This window comes from Peromyscus leucopus, chromosome 2 (genome assembly GCF_004664715.2).
Source record: "Peromyscus leucopus breed LL Stock chromosome 2, UCI_PerLeu_2.1, whole genome shotgun sequence".
NCBI lineage: Eukaryota > Metazoa > Chordata > Mammalia > Rodentia > Cricetidae > Peromyscus > Peromyscus leucopus.
The window spans coordinates 30,341,831-30,351,913 of NC_051064.1; the positions used below are offsets into that span (position 1 = coordinate 30,341,831).

Below are 10,083 nucleotides of genomic sequence, written 5' to 3' on the forward strand. Positions count from 1 at the left end.
TCTACTTCAGGGTATCTTTGTAAAATGTCAGAATATGTAAATATGCTGCACTTTTTTCTTCAGACATTATAAATGTGGACATTTGGAGAGTTTCAATTCTTCATTAGCCCAAGCAGGGGTGTGGCTACTATAGATGGGGAGAATTCAGCACACTAATTCCAAGCTTGGCAACCATCAGCAAACTGGCACCCGCAATTAAACCCGCAGGCATAAATTTCCCAGAGTTGTATATTCACATCCCCATGATGTCAGCCAAGGTCCCAGATGTAGCTAGGAAAACCCACATGTTCCTGGGATCCTGAGACAGCTAGTAAGCACCAAGGCCTGCTAGGCTCCCAAAGAAGAGTCCAGCAGCCAGGGACGGCACACTACCTGCTTTTGCATAGCCAATAATCCCACCAGTAGCAACCAGGGCTGCATAGCCAAAGCCGAGATAATGTAAAGGTGCCAGCGGCCCACTGTCCTGCATTTTTCAGTCACTTTAGAGACCAACCAGGCCTGCATCCACCACCAATGGAGTCGAAGCCTGGAGAACTGCACTGGAGAACTAGGGGCTGACTAAGAAGCTAAATGCTCCGAAGTTTCAGATAGACACTGTAGTGGGTAGCCATTCCAACTTGGTTCTGGAAGTTCCAACCCCCATTGAGACTCTGGCAACTGTCACGCCTACGAGGCGGGGCAAGGGGAGGCGCCTGGGGACCCGAGAGCTGGATGGGCCAGCGCTCGCTCTGGGCGCTCTCTCGTGCCGGGACGCTGACCAGTGCAGATTGACTGTGTAGAGCTCCGGAGAACACCGTTGGACTGCATTACACCTTCCCCAGACCCTGCAACCTACCCATTACTTAATTTGTGAGTTTCGCCATTAAATAAATATCCTTTTAACTACGTGGAGTGGCCAAAATAATTTCTCCAATATCTGGCGAGTAGAAAAGACAATTCGAGAAGCACATGTGGATCGTGTGGATCCAGAACTTAAATGCATTCTTGTCATATTCCCCTCCAGACATTCCCCAACAGGTATTTTGATGCAGAGGGAAGATATTATATTGGAATGGATATTCCTACCACGTAAACCAAATAAGAAATTAAAGACTTATATAGAAAAGATCTCTGATTTGATTCAAAAGGGTAAATTAAGACTTCGCCAGTTGACAGGAATGGACCCAGCAGAAATTGTAGTACCATTAACTAATGAGGAAATTTCATCACTATGGAAAGATAATGAATACTGGCAGAGAGCCTGCAGTAACTTTTTGGGAGAGATTAACAACCACTATCCCAAAAGCAAGAGAATAGAATTCATAAAGAAGACTGAATGGGTCCTTCCTCACATTGTACGACAAAAGCCAATTTCTGGAGTCCTCACATTCTATACTGATGCAAATAAATCAGGGAAAGCAGGATACAAATCATGAGACTTAAGTAAAGTGGTTCAAAGTCCATATAACTCTGTACAAAAGGCAGAACTGTATGCCATTCTTATGGTACTGATGGACTTCACAGAACCCCTCAATATAGTCACTGACTCTCAATATGCAGAGAGAGTTGTTTTACATATTGAAACTGCTGAATTTATTCCTGATAATACAGAATTAACTTCATTATTCATACAATTGCAGGAAATCATCAGAAAAAGGGAACATCCTATATATATAACATATATCAGATCCCATACAGGTCTGCCAGGACCTCTAGCACAAGGTAACGATGAGATTGATTAGTTACTAATAGGTAACATGCTAGAAGCTTCAGAATATCATAAGAAACACCATATAAATAGCAAAGGTTTGAAGAAGGATTTCTCCATCACTTGGCAACAGGCTAGGGATATTGTGAAAAAATGTCCTACTTGTTCCATCTATAACCAAACTCCATTACCTGCAGGGAGTAATCCAAAAGGTATACAAAGAAATGAAATTTGGCAGATGGATGTGTTTCATTTTGCAGAATTTGGAAGATTAAAGTATGTACATCATACCATTGACACCTATTCAGGATTTCAATGGGCAACTCCTATGAGTTCTGAAAAGGCTGATTCTGTGATTACACACCTATTAGAAGTTATGGCCATCATGGGAATACCTGTACAAATTAAGACAGACAATGCCCCAGCATATGTCTCCAATAAAATGAGACAGTTCTTTGCTTATTATAATATAAAGCATGTTACAGGTATACCACACAATCCCACAGGCCAAGCAGTCATAGAGAGATCCAATCGAACTTTAAAGGATATGCTAAATAAACAGCAACAGGTAACAATGACTCCTAGAAATAGACTGCATAGTGCTTTATTAACCTTGAATTTTCTCAATGCTAATGAGAAAGGAACAACAGCTGCGGAGAGACATTGGACAACAGACAAAACTCCTGAGCTAAACCAACCAGTTTATTTTAAGGATGTGCTGACCTCAGAATGGAAACCTGGATATGTTCTACGTTGGGGAAGGGGTTTTGCCTTTGTTTCTGCAGGAGAAGAAAAGCTATGGATACCAACAAAATTAATAAAAATTCGATTCGAACAGGAAAAACCCTTGATGAAGAGAAGTAAAAGATCATCCACCAATGTGACATCTCTACAAGTTGTAAGAAAAATTTAACAATCAAAGGGTGGGGTAGGGTTCTGTTTTTGTCTTTACAGGATAATGGAAATACCCATCTTTCAAAACTCATAAGGCCTTGGATATCCGGATGTTTACAGCAGAAAGGAAGAATCTATTGGTACCAATCTACACATGGTAAAATCTCACTGTCTAACATCTTTCTCTCTATCAATCTAGAAAAGTTGTGGTTCCAATTCAATTATAGCCAAGCTGGCTTTGGAGATGGAATTGGCTCACTCCTTCTCTAAACCCAAGCATATTGCTAAAAGAAAAGTTTAAGAGATTCTTCAGTCCCATATCAGAAGAGCCCTCTGGTGTGAGACAGAAGGAAACCAATAAAAAGGGACCATTGTCTTCTAAATTCTAATTCTCTCCATGCTTACTCTTGATTTCTCAGAATCCTTTCTTACATGCTATGTCCTCTTTAAATCCAAACCTCCCATTTTTGATAACAAATAAGTTTTTCCAATAGCAATCTCAGAAGTCACCAGAAGGAAGATGGGGCCCCAACAACAACAACTCTACCCAATCCAGAATGATGCCATGGTAATCATCATCATACTACACTTCTTGCCAGAATTTCAGACAATCTTACCCATTACTCTAAAACTTGCTGCAGAACCTACAGTTAGTCTAACTGAGATTTAACTATCTGAGCTTTCTCACAGTACCCAACAGAGATAACATCACCCCCTAAACGGCAGGAAGCAATTCTAAGAAAACGACGCCCCTTCTCCCTTAGGTTTCATAATTCTCAGGGTTATGGATGACGGTTATAGGGTTGGGGTGGAAGAAAATATTAACTCAGGATTGTAAAAAAAAAAAAAAAAAAAAAAAAGAAGGGGTGGGGGAGAAGAAATGGAACGGATAGGTATAAGATATGATGGTAAATCATTGTATATACTAGTAAACAAACTTAGTAAAATAGCAATCTTAGATAATTTGCACTGTAATTTGTACTGTTATAGAATCTTATATGTTGATACAAATGTAGACTATTTTTATACTCCTGTTTAAGATAATTTGTATATTGATACAAATACAGAACTATATTTGTTATAATGTACATATATTTCTACTCTTATTTGAAACATTTTTATATTGATACAAATGTAAATTTATATCTGTCATACTTTATATATGTTCTACTTCTGTTTAGGATATTCGGTATATTGATATATATTTAATATTATTGTCATATTGCATATCGCACTATATATTCCTACCTCTGTTATAAATATCTTGTGTATTGTCACAATTTTGAAGTCATCGTTCTTCACCATACATTTGCTTATAGACTGTTTACCTTATTTACGTGAAGCCTTAGTCCTTAGGTTATTTTGATAGATAAGATTTATAGATTTATAGTCGCCTATGTCATCTCTATAGTTACGTTAGTTAGGTTATCCGGATTTACAGATACATAGGTTAGATGGGCAGGTAATCTTCAAACACTTCATAGACCTGGAGAATATGGCATTTAAATAACTTAGAATTCTGTTGACGTGAGACACAATTGCTCCTGGCTGCACCAATTGATCCCGAGAGAATGTTGGGCTTCTAAGACATTTCCATTTGGAAGTTTGTCTTTTGGCACAAAATGGCCTACTGGCCAAAGAACTGCCCTTGCCTTGATGGCTGACAGTACAAATGCAATGCTCTCCTTTCTGGACAAGCGGGACACAAGGAAAGCGACCACTGTACTCTGCCAAGACAGGGTAAGATGGTCTTTCAGAAATCCTGCTTCTGAAAATGGTCTGTCAGATACTCTAGGCCTGTAGCCAATTTGAATGCACCAACAATGCTGAGAAACATTAGGTGACTGTCCAGGCTGCCAGCTGTCTTGGTCTACTCTTGCAAGATTCCCGAAAGTTGCTTGCATCCGTCTTCCATTTCTCAGGTACCGTTATATTCCTTCTCAGGTCTTTGATGGGATTGAAGACTAGCAGTTATAGTTACAACTTAGTATATATATAATATCTTAGATAGAACTTATTAAGTATTAGGTTCAGTTTCTTTAGGATAGGACACCTTTGAATGATCTTTATAATATGCTGTTTACCTATGCTCTATACTTCTCTGGATTTTAGTATGTGTTTCTTGCTTGATATTGTTTGCATTGGTTGTAGTTACATCTTATCTAGGTCATTATCTCTCATTATTTCTGGACAATATTTGATAACCATTCCTTTGTATATAGTCTTGTATTAGTTTAGAACCTTCTTATTTAGACAAAAAGGGGGAGATGTAGTGGGTAGCCATTCCAACTTGGTTCTGGAAGTTCCAACCCCCATTGAGACTCTGGCAACTGTCACGCCTACGAGGCGGGGCAAGGGGAGGCGCCTGGGGACCCGAGAGCTGGATGGGCCAGCGCTCGCTCTGGGCGCTCTCTCGTGCCGGGACGCTGACCAGTGCAGATTGACTGTGTAGAGCTCCGGAGAACACCGTTGGACTGCATTACACCTTCCCAGACCCTGCAACCTACCCATTACTTAATTTGTGAGTTTCGCCATTAAATAAATATCCTTTTAACTACGTGGAGTGGCCAAAATAATTTCTCCAATAAGACACCACGGATAAATTGTGGAGATTTATTGTATAGCCTGATCACAGCAGCTAACACATTATATAATTTAACATTGCTATATATAGATATATATAAAATTGCTATATATATATATGTGTGTGTGTGTATATATATATATATATATATATATATATATATATATATATACACACACACATTGACAGATCTCGTCAAACACAGATGCTCATGCATATTAATTAGCTCGGCTGTGGTAATCAAATTGTGATGTATGCATATAACAAAACATTATGTTGTAATTTGGAAATATACACACATTTTATTTGTCAATTTTACCTCAATAGAGCCATAAAATACTAAATATCTTAATCAGCAGCTGCCTAATTGAACTTAAGGTCCATTCAATAGGAAGGAATTCATGCCTGGCACTCCAAACATAACCAACCTATGACTGATGAGGTCATAGACCATAAAGGAGAACCTACTACTGCCACTTTCTGAGACCAGTACAATTCCCAACTGCAGTCTAAACACCTATCCTTATTTTCACAGATAACCACCATCTAGTGGTGGTTTGAATGAAAATGGCACCATTAGGAAATATGGCCGTGTTGGAAGATGGGAGGGTAGGGGATGGAGGGGTAGGTTTTAAGTTTTCAAATGCTGAAACCAGGCCCAGAATTTTTCTCTCTCTTCCTGCTGCCTGTCAATCCAGATGTAGAACTCTCAGCTACTCTCCAGCACCATTTCTGCCAGCATGCTACCGTGCTTCCTGCCGTGATGACAATGGACTAAACCTTTGAATTATAAACTACCCCAATTAAATATTTTCCTTCATAACATTTTTTCATGGCCATTGCATTTCTTCACAACAATAGAACTTTGACTAGGACACCCCTTATCAAAGAAACTTCTTTTTGCAACAAAGGCCATCCAAGAAATTCACAATTGTTTAAAATGCAGAGAAAAACTGACCATGGGGTGCCAATCCCCAACTGATACATCTGCATCACCACCTAAGACTCAGGGAAAACTACAGAAGAAGGGGCAGAAAGACTGAGATCCAGAGGACCAGGACATCTGATGTGAGATAACATCTTCCATATATGACAAGGAGCTGTACCTACAGAAATTCAAAAATATAGTCTCCTAATCAAGACCTGCAAGTGACAACACCAGTTATCATACCAAAGTGAATGGAGAAGTCTCATAAGTTTGTGAGATACAAGCAATTAATAACTGCTGAGAGATGGAGAATCAGTTCTTATCTAAGAATAAATCCCTAAGAGGCTGTCCAACTCCATGTGGTCAGCCCTGAACACATGTACACGTGAAAACACTAAATGGAAGCAGAAGGTTGAATTTACCTATATACACATATAAGAAAAAAATAATAAGAAAGAAGAAGTCATGAAGTTGAGAGGAGGTGAGGACATGGAATGATTTAAAAAGAGAAGAAAGTGGAGTGGAAATACTATAAATACAATACTCCTGTGTGAAATTTTTAAAGTTTAATACATCATGTTTATAGAACATTTTATAAAATACTTTCATTAATGTTTTGAGAATTTCATACCTGCCTACAATTATTTTGATCATATTTGTTCCTCACTCTTTCCCTGACTGCTCCCTGACCAACCCTCCACTCACCCAGCCCTTCTCAATTTCACACCCTCTCTCTTTTTAAAAAACAATAACTCAAAGTCCAATCTGTGCTGTCCATAGATTCTTGGGGTGAGCCATCAATTGGGGCTTAAAGAATCTTCTGTCATGAGGTCTGATTATAGACTTTTTAAAATAGATATTCCATGGAACAAAAACCTTTCATCAAGGTGCGTTTAACTAATTGTCCTGTTAAAAGGCACATCAATTAGTTTTTGCTTATAGATAAATATACTTATTACAAAATAATACTTTGTGAGATTAGGATACATTTCTTTCTTTCTTTTTGTTTTTTTGTTTGTTTGTTTGTTTTTTGTTTTTCAAGACAGGGTTTCTCTGTGTAGCTTTGTGCCTTTCCTGGAACTCACTCTGTAGCCCAGGCTGGCCTCGAACTCACAGAGATCCACCTACCTCTGCCTCCTGAGTGCTGGGAATAAAGGTGTGCGCTACCACCGCCCGGCTTAGAATACATTTTTTTAAAAAGTCAGATAGGCAAGCCAGTATGCCATCCTCAAAACCCTTGCATAAAGGAGGATATATAGAGAACTTCAGCCAGATGAGAAGATATGTAAGTAGAAGTAAATCCAGATGAAGAAAGAAGATGGTATCCTAAGCGTAGCTAGGGGTCAGCCATCCACACCTGAGTTTTGGAAGAAACACAATCAGCGAAAGGAGTGGGAAGACTTTGTAGTGGATTAAAGATGACTTCACGCATGCTCTAAGTTGAGTCAATTGGCCTGGGAAGCCGGGGGTAGCTAGCCAGAAATAACATCCTGTGTGATAGAGGTCATACAGTATTTTAAATTGACAGGAGAGACAAAAATTAATAAAGTTGTGTGTTTCTCATTTTGACCTGCTTATTTCAAGTTTGTTGGTATAGATGTTTAGTTTCCTGGCTGAATAGAGGGATAATCTGCGTTTCTAGAAGTCTGACTGTAGGAAAGGAAATAATCCTTGTAAAGTCAGGTGTGCAGGTCCTGTACATTCAACTTGAAAAGTAAGGATAAATAGAACAAAAAATATTTTGCTTGCATACTGACACTTCACAGTAAAGAAGTGAAAAGAAGCACTTACATACCATTTTAACACAGGATGATAAATTATATGAAAGTTATTAGACAAATAAAAGGGGACTTGGGCTGGGGGGGTCAGGAAAATGTAAGACAATAAATACAGGAGGAAACTAATGGAATACAAAGGTAATTCTGAAAGGTTTGTTTATGGCGAATAAAATCCTCATCTCCATTGATGTCATCTCTTTTGATTAAGGGCATTCTCCTCTTGGTAGTTTGAACAATTAGAGAACAACACATGGAGGGAAACATATATTCTTCCTTCTACACACCTGGGAGTATGGAGAGCTCTTTTTCAATTTTCTATCTCTCGGTTGCTTTTAGATCAAAATAATCTCTGTTCCAAAGTAGGATGTTTGTGGATGGTGTGTTCTGATTCTCCATGGCAGATAACAGACTAACTTCCAGGATCCCTTACTGTAACTAAGGATTGTGTCCCAAGGTAACATTTAGAAACTACCTTGAATCGTGATAAACAGGAAAAATACTTCAGAACAAAGACTTGCTATGATTTTATCCTAACATTTTATTCACTGTCTTTATCTGTCATGTGCAAGGATGGGGCAGTAATCAAACTGGGGTCTCTGCAGAAAATGCAGGACTAGAGAGCTAGTATGAGATTCATGTGGTGGCACACTGTAAAAGCTTAAGACTTGAAAAGCTAGGTAAAGATTGTGTTATAATCCAAATCATGAACTCATGTTTTCCCCAGGTCAGGAGTGAATAAGTATTCAAAACACACTGCCTTAAGTGAGCCAGTGAAATATATTCATCTTTAATACATTTAAGAGTGGAAAGTATTGCTAATTCATTTGCCCAGTGATAGAATCAATTAGATGCTACCATGTGGTGATCATATGAGAAATTGAAGCATTTCGTGTCCTTGGTTTACTTTGTGTTCACAGAGGGGACAACATGTCTCTGAGAGAAGGCACTGGAGCACCCTGACTCAGGGTAACCTTCAAATAGTCAAAAAACAACACTGTAGGCACAGTCTGTCTGCACAATTCCGAGCGCTCCACTGCAGGCCTTTCCCAAGGCCACTAATTAGGAGTGAAGAGTCTCTCCAGCTTTGTATGGATGTTAGCAGAGTACACCTTAATAAGAGAGAGAATACTCTTTCTTTGGGTACATTTCAATTCTTTTTACACATGAAAAAAATCCCAAAAGCACTTCTATTGAGTGCATTTCTGTGGCATGAGAGTGTATTTTCCGTATACCCTGTGAATATGACATGAAGAGTAGTGATGAAGGGAGAAGCTCTGGGTGAGAGTCACAAGCCCACACAGCTGTTAATAAGTCTTTAAATTTTGTTCTTGAATATTATGTCTGTAGCTCATAACATTCTCTTGCTTTTCTGGTCTCAAGTATCTAGCTCAGTTTGGAGCTGTGTCCTGCAACCATAGGAACTTGCTACAGTCTGGTACTCAGTTGCTATTTATAAGCACAAAAAAAAAAAAAACAGAGATGTGAAGGTCCTGCTAAGAATAAGGGACCTCCAGCATTTCTTACTCCATCTGAGAAGGCTCAACACAATCTAGGACACTTTGAGGTACTAGATATGTACAAGAACTAATAGGGAGGTTGTTGTTGAGTGACAAGCAGGTCAGACCACTTTGGTCCAGGTTCTCATTCCTGTTGATACAAGAAAGTTTTATTTTCAAGAGAAGATATCTAAGAAAACAAAAGCATACACACTAGAAAGTAACCAAGTGACCTATCAAGTGTGGACTCACTGGATTTGGAATGCTGTGTTTATGAGTTCAGAGATGTTGGTGGGAAGGTGAATGTTCAATGGAGTCATTTGGTTTGTATCACCTGTGAAAACCAAGTCACATAGTCATGTTTTGAATATATATGTTTCAGTGATTGGAAGCTGAGATACATGCCCATTGCAGGCTAATTTGTTCTTACCAGTCTAGATCCACCTTTTGAATGCCACAAATCACTAGTCCTCAGGGACTATGTCATTAACAATGACTTAAAGCTCCTAGAGAGTGGAGCATAAGGAAGGACCAAGTAGATTTCCATTCTTGTTAGATAAAAGAGATGGGCAGTTTGTCTCAATAAAGTAAAATAAGAGAGGAAGGTATAACAAGGGAGTGAAGCATTGTCTCCTTACTGCCTGCTATGCTGGGAGACTAGGAACTAAAAAAGCTGAACCATGATGGGCATGCCAAAGAAGCCAGTATGTAGAGGA

General features: G+C 38.9%; 1 pseudogene; it reads right to left on the bottom strand.

The window, feature by feature from the left end:
* Positions 1-12: 12 nt before the first annotated feature.
* LOC114686446 lies at positions 13-469 on the bottom strand (annotated as a pseudogene).
* Between the last annotated feature and the right edge of the window lie 9,614 nt (positions 470-10,083).